Source organism: Hydra viridissima, unplaced genomic scaffold (genome assembly GCF_058129835.1).
Source record: "Hydra viridissima isolate aposymbiotic clone 2 unplaced genomic scaffold, HvirCarnegie_v1 scaffold_6, whole genome shotgun sequence".
NCBI classification, from domain to species: domain Eukaryota; kingdom Metazoa; phylum Cnidaria; class Hydrozoa; order Anthoathecata; family Hydridae; genus Hydra; species Hydra viridissima.
In genome coordinates this window covers 17,655,220-17,667,136 of record NW_028324305.1, presented here as the reverse complement: position 1 = coordinate 17,667,136, position 11,917 = coordinate 17,655,220, and the positions used below count along the sequence as shown (strand labels likewise).

The 11,917-nt window shown below is 29.0% G+C and overlaps 1 pseudogene across 1 annotated transcript; it reads right to left on the bottom strand.

The window, feature by feature from the left end:
- Positions 1-4,130: 4,130 nt before the first annotated feature.
- Positions 4,131-7,756, bottom strand: LOC149887322 (uncharacterized; annotated as a pseudogene). The gene is made up of 4 exons (XR_016453404.1): positions 7,299-7,756; positions 5,697-7,216; positions 5,186-5,350; positions 4,131-4,959 (listed from the first exon to the last, which is right to left on the bottom strand). The product of XR_016453404.1 is annotated as an uncharacterized LOC149887322 (transcript).
- Positions 7,757-11,917: the final 4,161 nt, after the last annotated feature.

Below are 11,917 nucleotides of genomic sequence, written 5' to 3'. Positions count from 1 at the left end.
AATTTCATTTTTCACCTTCCCGGTCAGTTTTAGAACACAAATATCTGATGTTGTAATAATCAGCTTACATCTTTCATATTACCAATGAGCAACTTTATTTTGTTGCTAATATTTTATTTCGAGGGCGTTATATTACGTTACTCTAAAAATCTGGTTGCTTCGATAATATTGTAAACAAATAAAGCGCATATTTCACAAGTAGGGAGCTTAAAACTCAGCTGAATATAAAGAAATGTTTTGAAAGAAAAATAATTGTATCTAAGTTGTACTATTGACGCACAAGGGTTTTTATACTTTATAAATCCTACGATTTTTTTGAGAAGATGTAAGAGGTCTGGAACTACAGTTCACCAAAAATTTTCTCAACAATTGTTTTTCTTTTTAACTGAATTTAAAAACCTAAAAATCAGTCACCAGATCATTGCCGTATAGCTGCTTCAATAATAGCCACTCCATATATTTTCAAAATACCTAAAGTCATAATCAGTATCAACAGAACTTGAGGGAGCGGAGGACAGGATGAGAAGCAAAGAGTAAATCATTGGAATATGAAAAGAGGAGCAGAAGTAGATAATGAAAATTAATCTTCCAGATTTTAAACGGGTTTTAGCAAAATTAAAAATTTAAATCAAATGAAACATAAAATAAAAAATTTAGAAAAAATCAATAAATAAATAAATAAATAAACAAAAAATTAAATAAAATTGTTATTTAGTTAAATTAGTTAAATGACGTCAGGCCTTATTAAAAAGAATAAAAAGATTGAATTGAATTTTAGTGTTTGAAATATTTACTATAGCATTTTTCTCCTTCCATTCGTTTTTTTTGTATGAGAGAAGATTTGGGAATAATTTTTTTTTTTTTTTACTTAAAATATTCACAATTTCTTAACTTCAGAAAAAATATTAAAACCCTAAAATTTCTTAAGTAACTCAACAAAATGCTACTGAATTATTTGATGACGACTTCAAAGTTTAAAACCTCAAAAAATATTATTACACAATTTATGAGATAAGAAAAATGTACACAAATAAACTACAAAGACCTTATTTTAATCTTTGCTAGATAAAAATAAGTCCTTTATATTTTATGTGCCTACAAATTTGCGTATGTAAAATAAGGACTAATTTTTATCATTTCTTTAGTAAGAATATTTTCTACCAATATTTAATGATGAGTCAGCATTTAATTTGAAACACAAACCTTTAACTAGCTCAACATTTCAAAATATTTACAGCTGTCAATCAAAATTTATGAACCAACGTTTAGTTACAGCTATCAATCAAAATTTATGAACCAACGTTTAGTTACAGCTGTCAATCAAAATTTATGAACCAAGGTTTTTTTATAGGAACACCATTTCAAATTGTATTTACTGTATCTAAGTTTTAAATCCAAAATTGTATAAATTTAAATCCGAAATATTGTATTAACTATAGTTTAGATTAAAAGCTATTACCGTCATTAACTCGTAAAAATAAAAGAATAATAAAGATATTAAATACAATTTCGAGTGTATTCAAATGTTGGTAATCTTATGAATAAAGCTACATTTATGGAAATTTTATCTAAATCGGCGATTAAAGTAAAAAAGAGCAACAATTTTTGAAAAATGTTAAAAGACCCAACTTTGGTGCCAAAGAATTTTCAGTTAAAACTTCAGATATAATTAAGATTAAAATTATTCAAGTTCATTTTTCCGATGATGCTTCATAAATTGTTGCAAGGAACTTTATGCTAATAAGTGCAATTTTAGATAATTCATTTCGCGAACAAATGTTTACTGATGTCTTAACTAAGCCTAAACTAAATTCTTCAGTTTTCAATCGACCTCAGTTGTTGGTCTTTAACCGAACTTATATTTTCTGATTGTTGCTGAGCCTATTTCCCAGCAAGCACACAACGTTGAAGCAACGTTGAAATAACGTTGATCGACGTTGATCAACGTTATTTCAACGTTGTGTGCTTGCTGGGTTGGTCCTGAAGTTATTTTAGCGATGGGTGGCGGAGGAGGTTCTTTTTTAAAGGAGATTTACAAAATGAAGCTAATCGTTTGAAAGAGAATGCGAATCCGCATTTGCGATGAACTTGTTCATTACAATTTTTTTTTCTTTTTCATATCTTCAACATGAAATATCTCGTTTTGCAAACAAAAGCAACTAATGTTAAAAAACTAACTTTCATACAACAGAATTTTTTTCATTTTCGTCTTTAAAAAAAAAAAAATCTGAATTTTTTTTTTTTTTTGTTAAAGTAAAAATTGAAATAAGAATCCAGAAATTAAGATAAAGATAAATGATAAATGCAAAAAAGGATAAATACTTTTTACAAAGTGTTTCACAAAACTCGTCTCCCTTACCTTTGTACGGCTTTGAGATGTGTTTTTATAAAATTTCGATGACCGAATACTCCGTTTGGTTTGGTAAAACTTTATATTTTACACGTTCGAAAGAGGAAAAGTTAGCACGCTGCTCTATTAACAGATTATAAAAGAAAAAAGGGGTATGTGGAGCAACGGACCAATAAAAATGAATCTTTAAGGATAAGTGTCGTTTCAGCGAAATTTGTCTTTTCAATCGTCTAAGATATTTTCTATCAAAAACCGCCAGTCGAGTTGGATGTTTATTATTTAATTTGAGCAATCATATCATTCTGCTCATAACGGTTTCAACCAGGGCCGCCGAGAGGGAGGGGCCAAAGGGACAGTTTGTCCCGGGCGGCAAATGTCGATGGGGCGCCAGATGCCAAAGTAAAATAAAAATAGTTTTTTTAATACGAGCCGTTAAATACAGGAAAGTCTCCCTATTTTGATTGGATGGCGAAAAATTGGTCTACAAAGTCCGAAAAACATTATTCTCGTTTGCCGGACTTAGTGACTTCTATATGATATATGTGGAATACGTATATGAAATATTATAAATATATTTTTAGAGATAAGGACCGCGTGAGACACATATTTTGTCCAATCAAATTAGGGAGCCATTCCTGTAAAATATTTACGTTTCCTTTGATTTGAACATAGTTATTGTAGTGTTGGTTTAGATATAGTATATCATTTTTAAAGCGAGTATGACATTAAATGTTTACATTTAATTTAAATAGCAAAAAGCAACCCGTAATACGGGTTATGGTCGGTCTGATACTTAATTTATAGTGGCTGTTTTCCACAATTTAAAGTTGCGAAACCTTAACTAATACCCTTTCAGAGAAATGCCTTAAAATTGAAAAAATTAAACCATTTGTAAAATTAAAATAAAAAGTATGCAGAGGTAAAATCATTTACCAATTATTTAACACTATTTGAGTAATTTACAACTGACATAGGTCATATCAGTGTAAGGCAGAACCATTTCCCTCGACATTGCCAAGTTCAAAACAATACGTTTTTAGTTACTGACACAAAATAATAACACTTCATCATGCGTTAAATTGACGAAAAAGTAAAGCTAAATTCTTGTTATATTATTTATAACATGAACTTGATTAATAAGATTAATATAAAGCGAAAGTAAATTATACATGAGTTATTAATTTTTTGGTATCCCCTTGATGCATGTTTCTTTTTTTTAATTAATTGTCTTTAAAACATTAAATGCACATAAATAAATTTATTAAAAATAACTGACAATCTGACCATTTTAATATATGGCCTCTTTGTTTTAATAGTTTTTAGTAAACGGTAATTTGCTACCATTTACTAAAAGTTCCTTTTGTTACTCGAAAATTAATTCTCTAAAATATTTAGACACTAATAAAGGACCTCCCTACCCTGTTTTTGCCTTAATGGTGGTGAAGAGAATAGAGTTATCTTTATTAAGAGTAATCAAGTTTTTGATGAAGACCTTTTACCAGAATAATAAAATGTAAAACAATGATTTACATGTATAAGAATTTTTTCTTTTTAATATATATAAGAATTTAACATATTTAAGAATTTTTTCTTTCCTCAAAAGTGTGGCAAATGCAAACTAAGCTAATTAATTAATTAAACACCTTATAAAATTTAAGTAAATCGATATTTGACAAATGCGCAAAACTACAATATTCACCCTCCACCCCCCCCCCCCCCCCCGTTTAAAAAGATCCCCTAAGTTACGTACAACAAATTATTAGGCATAAAATAGAGAAAATTTAAAAAAAATTGAACTAATTGCATATATTTATATTATTTTAACTGACAAAAATTTACAATAAAAGGTAATCAGGTTTTTTTTTATAAACCGTATAAATAGGTCAATCATAAATCTTAAAGAAAAAAAAAAAAAAAAGGAATCATGATACCATAATTGCAATAGCAAAAACAACAACAAAAAAATTAAAAAAAAAACACCACATAAAAACTGAAAATTGATTTACTATTTAAAGAAACCTATTTTGACATGGCAATTAATAAAAACAAATTAAGATATAAATAGCATTTTTAGCATAATGTTGTCTTCGATTTAAGTAAATAAATAAAGGCAGTAAGTTCCAATAACAAAACTACCTATTGTTGTCAGCAGAAAATCATAGGCATTGGTGCCATGTGTAGAATCAATACAAACACCATTTTTGCCAAACTGTTGTAAAATTTTTTTTTGATACTCTGTTTGCATTATAATGATAAAGTCAGCATCTTTAAATTTGTTAAATGTATCTGACTCTCCCTGTAATTTATAATGTAAAACATGATTATTTTCCTTCATTTGCCACTCTTTTAGCCAAATTGCAACACTATCTTGGTCATTAGCATGAAGTTGTATAGAATTAATGTTAAATGCTTTTTCGAGATTTTATAATATCTTGGTATTGAGTTAAATGTAATCTGGATTGAACAGAACCCATTTCAGCTCTAATATCATCTAGGATTCTATCTTTGGTTACACCCATTTTTAGTTTGCTGGCAATTTCTATTTGTTTCATCTAAGTTTTGGTAAACTTTCAGAGTGGATGTGCAATTTTTTGCAATTTTTCGAGTGCCTATTTTGTAAAATATTTATTATGGTAATAAATAATCTATTATGGTAAATAGATAATTGTGAATATTAAGATTACAATTGACTGTACTTATATTATACATAACTAACTTTTTAAATTGTTTTAAAGAAAGATAATAAAGAAAATTCTAATAATATAAACAAAATATAAAAATAATTGAAAAACAAACAAAGTAGTCTACAGAGTGAAACATTTCAGTGAAACATACCACTACTTTTAGTTATTCTTTTCTTTGCCATGCTTTTATAAAATCCACTTCTGTTGCATTGATAGTATGATACTTTCCTACCATTTTTATCCAACTTTTCACCAGAAGGTAAAACATGTTGCGTTGAGTTATTACTTTCAATATCTGATTTCCACAAATCAAATTCTAAACATTAACAAAAAAATGAAACAACAGTTATAAAAAAAAGGTAAAAAGAAAGACAGATAATTGATTGTTTAATTCCTATACAAATTTGGCAATGATTCATAATATAAGAAGCTACTATTCTGAAAGATGCATTATAAAAGGGCCTGCAACAACAACTTACAATATAAACTATGAAAGATCTACTCCTGTGAGTATTGTGAAATTAGTTAACTAATTTAATTTTTTTTTTAAATCTTGAAAACAAAATGAAACTCAAATTTAAAGAAGTAAACAAAAAAATAAATAAAAATCATTTTTTTTATAAAAGCATATAAAACAATTTACTTCAAAAACATATAACTACCTTTAAAATTAGAAAATGATAATTTTTCTTTCTGAAAAGTATAAAAATGAACCACAGATAAATGTTTTTGTAAACCATTAACTTGTCTGCATTGAAAACCACATTCTAGACAAAAAGAATTGCCTGACTGAATAGATGCTTGAGCTTCATTAATCAATTTGTGCTTATTTTTATATGTCGCTGCATATTCTTTTTTTTGGTGAAAGTAATGTTGCAAAATGCACATTTTAGAGATGAAAAATTGTTACTTTCTACATTAACAATATTATTCTTATTTAATGATGATTCAGAAACATTTGCATATTTGAAATCTTCATAAGAAGGCACTTCAAAACTGCTAGAAACTTCGCCTAAAGCAGGAACAACAAAATCCAAATTTATTTCTTTACTAATAAACCATGACATTAAAACCAATCTTAAATATTTAGAATATTTTGTAGGTTCTTGTAGAAAAATGTAATTATTGTTCTCTCTTTTACCATTGCTTATTATATGTACAAAGTAATCATAATTTAAACAAGATATTGCACAAATTATTGTAGTAATAACTCCACAAATATTTCCACATGTCTGCATTGGGTAGTTTCCTCTGCATAATGAACTGCATTTTTTGACGCCATATCTGTGCGTTTTTGGATCATGACAGTATGTAATGCTAACCTCTTTATTTAAGTGATATAATTTTCTGATCAATAGTTTAACTTTACATAAAAAATCATCTGGAACTGACCAACCTAACGAATCTCCATAGTAAAAACTACACTCAATATTATTATAAACTGCAAATGCCCAATGGGAACCAGGATTAAAATCTGTGCCAGAGAATGTTTTCTTGTTGTTTCCTCCAACATTTATAATAAATATCAATTTGCTAGGGACAGAAGTTAATCTTGACACATAATGCTCAATATTTCCTATAAAGTTAAAGTAAATTACCTTTGAATGGCTTTGAATAGAATTTAAAATACAAGATATTTGCATCATATGATCTGAGGAGAGCCATCTAGTACAGCATAACTCAGCTAAAGTATTAGGGTTCATCCCATATTCTGAAATTTCTGTACTAGCTGGCTTTCTAAAAAGCACTTCCTTGAATTTTTCAATTAAATTTTGAGGAGGGAATATACCAATTGATTTTGGTACCAACTTTGGAGAATTAAACCATGTCAGCTCTATATCAACTGCTAATTTGATCTCTTGAACCCTATGAAGCGCTATTAGATGCTGAACACTTTCATAGAGGAATTTCCCTAAATTACATTCTATGTAATAGATTCCACTTGCAGTATTATTGCGGAGAGATAATTCAGTTGACCATCTCATTAACTGATGTTTAGGTGGCAAACTCATAAGAGAAAACACATCTTCAACTTATCAAAAGAAAACTGGCTGGTTTTGATGGAATAATCTTGAACAGTTTTTATAAATTGTTTATGTGACTCGTATGCATCTTGTCGATTATAACTATTGATCGTAAGCTGATTAAGCTTCATTTTGTTTAGAGATGAGCTACCAGATACCTTAAACATAAAATTTGTTATTTAAAAATAATTTAAAAAAAGTTTAAAATAGTTATATTATTAAAAGAAGTAGCTAACTCACCATCGTTATTGCGAATTAGAAACTGGAAACTGTAAGCGTACTCTTTAGTATATATATTTCTATATATATATATGTATATCCATACATGGTCATAAAAACATATACTTTTTTTACGATCCGGTGTCACGTTAAATAAGTAGCCCGTTAAAAAAGTAGACAGATAGCTCTGCGCATGCAATAAGCATGCGCAGATATGATGTTAAGTTTCCGTTAGGTAGGTGAAATTTATCGTTAAATAAGTAGCCTTGTTCCGTTAGGTAAATGTCACGTTGAATAAGTAGCTCGTTAAAAAAAGTAGAAAAACAGTCCTGCGCATGCCCAAACATACTATAACTCTCAAAATAAGGATCCTAAACCACAGCATTAAAAAAGTACCTGAGATTTTAAACGTAGAAAATGGTGGTCCATGACTATTCTATTGCTGATGTTAAGCAATATCTTTGTGATGGGAAAATTAAGAAAGTTTTAAGTTTGAAACAGCGTAAATCATTTCTAAAATATGCAAAGAATTTTCAATATTTTGGTATGTATTGACTTTTAGAAGAATATCTGCTTTTAACTTTAAGTTTACTTGGAGATAAGTTATTGCAGATATAATATATATAAATATTCCATATATATGCTATGACTTATATATGTTATTTAAAAAAATCTATTTTTAATTTGAAATTCAGCCATAACCTGTACTGTTTGATTTAAAATGTGGCACATTTGATTTATATCCATTTAATCCTTTTCTTTGAGATGGAATTTTGTACTACGTAAACGCTTGTCATAAGCTACAAGTTCTTTCAACAGATGAAGAAAAGAAACTTGCTTTTAGAGATGTGCATAACTCAAATCATGGTGCCCATGTTGGTCTTAATAACACCAGAGTAAAGCTAAAAAGTGCTTTTTACTGGCTAGGTAAGAGTATTTGAGTTTGTTTTTCACTAAATATTCTCTTAAAATAATCACTTTTTTTTACATTAAAAAAGACTTAACATGGTTATTTTTAGTTTTATTGTAAAGAGAATACAATTTCTAGAGTTATATACTTATACTTTTTATAATGTAATGTAGGTATGGTTAATGATATTACCAAATGGGTAAAAGAATGTGACAAATGTCAGAGGATGGAGAAAATTAAAACATGTGCTCCAGAACTGAAGCCTATCAAGGTTAATGAATTATGGGAAATTTTAGGTATTGACCTTATTGGTCCCCTTCCACTTACAACACAAGGTAACAAATATATTTTAACTGTTACTGACCTTTGGAGTAAGTATGTTGAAGCTTTTTCAATACCAGAAAAGTCTGCTTCTTTTGTTTCTAAATGTCTTACTACTTTGTTTTATCGATTTGGTCCTCCAAAAAAGATTATTTCAGACCAAGGTAGAGAGTTTGTAAATGACTTAAATGAATTTTTATTTTCTACCTTTAATGTTAAGCATTTAATAACCTCTGCTTATCATCCACAAACAAATGGACAAGATGAAAGAACGAATCAGACTATTAAGAGAGCTCTATCAAAAGTAGCTAATGAAACCCAGGATAATTGGGATACTTTATTAGAGCCAGTCTTGTTTGGTCTCCGTACATGTGTACAATCTTCTACTAAGTACACACCATTTTTTTTAATGTTTGGCAGAGAAGCACGCCTTTTTTCAACTTTAGCTCTTAATGATAGTAATCCTAGTTTTATTGGTGATAATATTTCCATTTTGAAAGGTAATGCAACTGAAGACCAAATTCAAGAAAGAATGGATTCTTGTATTTCAGTTCATGCTATAGTAGATAAGAATATTTGTATTGCACAAAAAAAAATGCAAAAGTACTATAATAAAAAACAATTGAAAGGTTTCAAGTCATTTAATTTTAAAGTAGGTGACAAGGTTTTAGTAAGGAATTACAAAAAGATTGGTCGTAAAGGTAGTCGTATGGAGCATGATTGGCTTGGGCCTGCTACAATTAATGATTTTAAACCAACTGGTGCTGTTGTGTCTGTTAATGGTAAACTTTGGAAGTCAGCTGTAGCTTTACCCAATATGAAGCCGTACTTAGAAGAAAATCAAGGTTTGATCTATACAGATATCTTAAAAGAGCATAGTTACTGTTTGAAAAATACTGATCTGATATATATAAATGAAAAATCCTATAAAGAAAATTCTAGTTGCTCTTCCACAGCATTAGGTAAAAGAACACATGCAAAACATACATCTATAATAAGGTATGATTTAGGGAGAAAAAAAATAAAAGTTAATGAAGTGAGAAAATCTTCCTCTTCTCCTAGCAATTATAACAGTAACAAAATGTTAGTTGTTGCTGAAGAGAAGCCAGTTGATTTTGTTTTAAAAAGTGTTGAATCAAATTTTGAAGATATCGTTAAAAAAAGTGAATGTAGAAGATCAGAGTTTACTAGAGTTTATCATGCAGTTTCTGTTGCCAGGAACTTTTATTCTAAGTTGTCAGCACAGGCTAAAGCTGAGGCTCTAAATATTTTAAAAAACCCATCTGGCTGGCTAGATGATACCTTAATTGATATTGCACATAGTTTACTTTCATTTCAGTTTCCTAGAATATCTGGGTTTCAAAGTTCATGTATTTTTAGTTCTTTTAATTCAGTTAGTTATATTCATTCAGAAAGTTATCTTTTTGTGCAAATAGTTAACGCTAGAAAATCATACTGGGTACTTTTAAGTAATGTCTCCTCTGATGTTGCTTCACATTCAAAGTGTGTCCAGTACTACGATTCACTTTTTAATAGTTCAAATAAAGATGATGTGCCATTATCAGTGCACACAGTTGCACGTTCCTACTTGAATTGTAAGACAAGCAACTACTTAACTGTGGAAGTGATGAATTGTCAAACACAAAAAAATGGAAATAGTTGTGGTCTTTTTGCAATTGCAAATGTAACAGCTTTATGCAATGGTATCGATCCAAGTTTAGTTTTATGGAGACATAATGAAATAAGGCAACATTACCTGAAATGTATTGAGAATGGTAAATTAGAGATGTTTCCTTTTGTTACTGTGTTACACAGTCATAAAAGGTGTGCTTTTTCTTTTGACTGTAATTCTTTTTGTATGTGCAGACAAGAGAATAATAATTGATTGTCATTTGAATTTTTCTTGTTATGCATTTATAATCATAATTGGGAATTGAAGATAATTTTATGTATTGTTTCTGCTGGTATTGTGTTTAATTAGAAATCTTGTAGAGACATAGGAATGTTTTGTCAGTATTATTTAGTATAAACTTTAACATTCAAGTTCAGTTGATAATATCAATGTCTTTTAGATTTTTAAATATACAGGGGTTGGTCAAAATACTACAAACACCAGCTTTAAAAGAGCAAAATCTTCAAAATTAAAAATTTTTTGTGGCTTTTTAGTTAATTATTCATGTACTTTATCATGTTGCTCTAAAATTTTTTTTTTTTTTTTCAGATATCATAATTAAGAAATAAATAAAAAAAAAACTTATTGACGGACTTTTAGTCAAATTTCAAAAGAGGACACTTTTTGGTGCACGTATGGCAGGCGCTAGTGTTACAGAAATAACAGAGTTGTTATATTATTGTTGGAGTTTTAAGAAGCACTGTATCGAGAGTAATGTCTGCATTTGCATTTGAACAGGAAGGAAAAAACATCTAAGCAATTCAGTTTTTAGAGTTTTGATTGACTACTTTTCAATGTTCTGTACTTGATGTATAAATATGACAGAAAAAGAGCGTCATCCTAATCCTCGAGCAAGAATTGCGCTTTGTTCAATATTCTGGAAAAATGTATTTTGAGTAACGTTCTTAGCACGTGCTGACTTTACTGAGCTCTTTTTGTATTGAGATGGATATATAAATATTTATATATATACCCGATTGCTTTACATAAAAGATTGGAAATAAATATTTAGTATTAACCGTGTAGTTTCTTCAACGTCGTTTTAATTTAAAGCATTTTACAGCGAAAGAAAGAGTTATGAATTTAGGTCACATTTTGTTGTTTTTTGTAATATACGCTATTTAGGTGACATCACTGTCGAGTGAAACCCGTGTGTTTTACAAAGCTCAGTTTTCTGCAGTAAATGAATTAATTTTATTTCTCCTGGACTGTTTCTGCAAAAATATCGGAATAATTCTACACGAATTCGTGCTGTTAATACCAATCTAAAGTTTAAGTTCCCATTTATCTGCGTATCTGTACATCTATTTATATAATTTAAATTGAATTCTCATTTAACGTTCAAAAAGCGTAAAGTAGTCGGGAAATCTTTTTTCAAGAAATTTAAGCATGAACTCGTAAAATTTCTTGTAGAAGAACGAGCTAAGTTTAACGGATAATTTATATTAAAACTATAAGCTAAAAAACAAAACATCAAGTAATGGCTTCTGATAACAAAAAATATCGCATGCACTGTTTAACATTTTCCAAACTTAAATGATTGCTTGTTTGTTGATACAACGCATACGCACATAGTTCAATTCGTCTACTTTTTTAACGAACTACTTATTTAACGCATATAGGCGTTAAAAAAGTAGCCGTAATATGACGCATGCGTAGATAGCTCGCTTGTCTACTTTTTTCAATGATATATTATATATACTAGATGTCTAACTTGCGGGATTTTATTAGACGAAA